Source organism: Bison bison, unplaced genomic scaffold (genome assembly GCF_000754665.1).
Source record: "Bison bison bison isolate TAMUID 2011002044 unplaced genomic scaffold, Bison_UMD1.0 scf7180017864294, whole genome shotgun sequence".
Taxonomy (NCBI): domain Eukaryota; kingdom Metazoa; phylum Chordata; class Mammalia; order Artiodactyla; family Bovidae; genus Bison; species Bison bison.
Window position 1 is genome coordinate 253852 of NW_011494866.1, and position 4748 is coordinate 258599.

Genomic DNA, 4748 nt, shown 5'->3' on the forward strand with positions numbered 1-4748 from the left:
GCTCAAAATTCTCCAACTGAGGCTTCAACAGTATGTGAACCAAGAACTTCCAGATGTTCAAGCTGGATTTAGAAAAGGCAGAGGAACAAGAGATCAAATTGCCAACATCTGTTGGATCATCAAGATAGCAAGAGAGTTCCTGAAAAACATGTATTTCTCCTTTATTGACTATGCCAAAGCCTTTGACTGTGTGGATCACCACAAATGACGGAAAATTCTTAAAGAGATGTGAATACCAGAGCACCTTACCTGCCTCCTGAGAAATCCATATGCAGGTCAAGAAACAACAATTAGTATCTGACATGGAACAATGGACTGGTTCAAAATTGGCAAAAGAGTACATCAAAGCTGTATATTGTCACCTTCCTTATTTAACTTTTAAGCAGGGTACATCATGTGTAATTCTGGGATTGATAAAGCACAAGCTGGAATCAAGATTGCCTGGAGAAATGTCAATAACCTCAAATATGCAGATGATACCACCCTTATGGAAGAAAGGGAAAAAGAAATAAAGAACCACTTGATGAAAGTGAAAGTGGAAAGTGAAAAATTTGGCTTAAATCTCAACATTCAGAAAACTTAAGATCATGGCATCTGGTCCCATCACTTCATGGCAAATAGATGGGGAAACAAAGGAAACAGTGAGAGACTAGTTTCTTGGGCTCTAAAGTCACTGCATATGGTGACTGCAGCCATGAAATTAAAAGATGCTTGCTCCTTGGAAGAAAACCTGGACAGCATATTCAAAAGCAGAGACATTACTTTGTCAACAAAGGTCCATCTAGTCAAAGCTATGGTTTTTCCAGTAGTCATGTAAGGATGTGAGAGTTGGATTATAAAGAAAGCTGAGCACTGAAGAATTGATGGATTTGAACTGTGGTGTTGGAGAAGACTCTTGAGAGTCCCTTGGACTGCAAGAAGATCAAACCAGTCAATCCTAAAGGAAATCAGTCCTGAATATTCATTGGAATGACTGATGTTGAAGCTGAAACTCCAATACTTTGGCCGCCTGATGTGAAGAACTGACTCATTGGAAAAGACCCTGATGCTGGAAAAGATTGAAGGCAAGAGGAGAAGGGCACCACAGAGAGTGAGATGGGCTTGAATTTGAACAAGCTCCGGGACTTGGTGATGACAGGGAAACCTGGCATAACTGCAGTCTATGGGGTTGCAAAGAGTTGGACATGACTGAGCAACCGAACTGAACTGACTCATAAGCAGCTTCCTATTGAGCAAGCAAGATACATAAATTTATGAAAAATCATATAAAAAATCAATAGTATTTCTTTTAGTAGGTTATCATTGTGGTCTTTGACCTTTAGATATGGAATGTTGAGTGAAAGGGGATAAAATAAACCTTGCTTTCAGTCCCAGAAAGAGTAATGTTAAGAATTCCCAATTGAAATGAGTCTGGACTTTCTCATTATAATCCCCTTACTGAATCGTGTTCCAATGAAGTCAGAAGTATACTCTCTACAGATCACTGCAAATTCTCATTTTAATTGTTTTAACTGTCATTCCATTCTAAATATCTCTTATGTCTTGACATTTTATTCTGTAATGCAATAAAACTGCTACAGAAACATTGTTGCTAATTATATTTATCTATTTTACTACTAACAAAATGTTTTGAATAAAAAATCGTAACAAACTACTTTTTAGGTATTTAAGAATATGACAACTCTGTTCATATATGTATGATAAATTTGATTGGAGTGAGTATAAGAATCTTCTTACAGATAAATAAAATACTTTGTTTTTACATGCAGTATGTTTTTCCTTTGAAAACTTACAAAAATATACTTAGTTTCACAAATATTTTCACTACTAGAAACCTAAATTTAAAATTATTATTTCCCCATGATAACAAAAGCATCGACCAGAGTAAAAAATGAGTTACCTTTACTTCACAAAGAGCAGATAAAGGGGAAAATATAAATTAATGTTGCATTCTATTTTGTTTAACTAGCACATAATATATTAAATGAGGTATACTGATGTTCTAAACCACAAACATGGGAGTGAAGGGCTAAGAAAAGGATGAGGTGATTTTTATCACAGGAGAGGAAAGCTGTCAACCCAGGTAATCTTTTGAATTCTATTTAGCAATTCCCTTCTGAAACACCATCACTCCAAATCACTTCAGTAATATTTCTCACCAAGCTGATTTTCCTTGATGAGATTCTCTTGCAGTGTGAATGCATCTTGCTACACCACCTAGAGCAGCTATTTCTTTGTCTTACTTCAAAGCTGCAGCAAGGAGTGCTTGCTTGGATGGCTGCCCAGGAAACCAAATGGGAATTATGCTTGTTTCCCTCTGAATCACATCCTGCTTGGCCCTTACAGCTGGGGCAGGGTGGAGGTAAAGTCTAAATTTCTAAATACTTGTACAGAAAGATAGAAAATTTTCTTCTTTGGTACATAAACTATAGGGTGGAAAAAGTAGCTTTCATGTTAAACTTAATAAACAGTATCTATTGATGAGTGCCTAGTTTTCTAGAACATAATGAATGATAAATATGGTGAATACTTGGACCACTGCTTATCTGCCATTAAAGACTATCCAAAAGTGTTAGTAGTTCAGTCGTGTCCAACTCTTTGCGACCCCATAGACTGTAACCTGTCAGCCTCCTCTGTCTATGGGTTTTTCCAGGCAAGAATAGTGGACTGGGTTGCCATTTCCTCCTCCAGATGATCTTCCCAACCCAGGGATCAAACCCAGGTCTCCCACATTACAGGCAGATTCTTTACTGTCTGAGCCACCAGGGAAGACCTTAAAGACTATAGGACATTAATACTGATTTCTTCTCAGTTTAATAGTTTGCTCATTTGACTTGGTACTATTGCCTTAAATAGGTTTTCTTAGCACAAACATCTTTCAAAAAAACAAAATAATTAGCTTTAAACCAGTAGAATAAATATAGTATACTTTACCAGAGCACATAGATGCATACAATTAGGACAGAGTGTCTGTGTTAAAAACAAAATAAAACAAGGAACCGTACACTGAAATATTAACTATTACAGATTACTGATACACACTATCCAACCTTCTAAAAAATGTGCAATCATTGGTATTTGATAGTATATGTTCAATGTATCTGTGTGTGTGCGCTCAATCGCTCAGTCATGTCTGACTCTTCGTGACCCCCATGGACTGTAGCTCACCAGGCTCTTCTGTCCATGGGATTTCCCAGGCAAGAATACTGGACTGGGTTGCCATTTCCTCCTCCAGGGGATCTTCCCGACCCAGAAGCTGAACCAGTGTCTCCTGCATTGGCAGGTGTGTTCTTTACCACTATCTCACCTAGGAAGAACATCTATATGTAGGGAAATAGGTATTTATACACTCCTTAAAACCTAGATCTGCCAGGTTCATGCTTAGGTGAGCCAGTATTTCTGTTTATTACCTTCTCAAGTAGAGAAAAATATGGGCATTTTCACAAATCAGCAAAAAAACTTTTTTTCAATGATGGCAACATTACTAGAGGAAGCACAATAGGATTGGGCCAGCTTGTTATTACCAATGTGTGAGAAAGGGAGGGAAGATCTCTGTATGAGTAACTACAGGGAAATACTATATTCCTCCTTTTGTAAAACACTTCAGATAGAAAATGCTTCTGTATACTACAAAAGAAAACTCAAAATGAAGTTAGTATTGACCAGAGGGCACTCTACAATGAAGATCAGAGACCATTAAGGAAGTATGGCTTTTTACATCTCAGCCTACGTAGAATCTGACCTTTTGACCATTTATTCTCCTAATGAAGTCATCAAGAACACCTTCCAAAAACTCAGGCTAATTCTTAGATCTCTTATCCTAATATAACCTAAAAGAGCCTAACAACTTATCAGACCCCTGCCCTAACATAACCTTTGATTCTTTAAGCACAGATATTTCCTGACTCATATGAGTCCATCACAGTTCTCAAAATGAACAACCTTGTGGTTAATTTTTGTCTTTATAAGCTACTGACTTTCTCTTTCCCAGAACCCTCTTTCATTTTTATCTGAAGCTATGTCTCTCAAATTGTAATCCCTAAGACCACAAATAATTTCCACCCTCCTGCATTGTGTGTTTATTTTATTTTATTTTATTGTCAGTATTACAGTGGTCAACTCAGTTCTGCTGGTTCCAATCTCCATAGTACAAATCATCTTCACTTTCTCTCATAAGGCCTAGAATATTCCCTACAGTAAAGGGGAATATTCCACTAGTCTCACTGGGGATCTGGCTAAGCTCTCTTATTCTCTTCCACCTTATTAAGAATCTGTCAGTCTTCTCTTGATCCCTGGGTTGAAGGATCCCCTGGAGAAGGGAAAGGCTACCCACTCCAGGATTCTGGCCTGGAGAATTCTATGAACTGGATCCATGGGATCAAAAGGAGTTTTTTTTCCTCTGGCTATAAATCATTTTCTATTTAAGAAAAAACTAGAAGAGAGAGAAAAACACCTTTTGTAAACAAAATTTGATTAATCTTATTCCTTTCTAATTCATGATACAAGGGCAATTGTAAAATGATAATGCTCTGTTTATTTGAATTTATGCTCTTTTCATCCTGTTTCTCTTCAGTGACTCAGTACAATTAACATGTCAGTTAATTTTTTCACCCAAAGCCTATTTCTTTGAAAATATTTCTCAAGCTTAAGTTCCAGGCAATGTCTAATGATTTGATACAACCATTTTAAAGCAACAGCCATATGCAATGTGGCTTAGTCCATTAGAAGTAGCAGCTCAACAGTGGGCG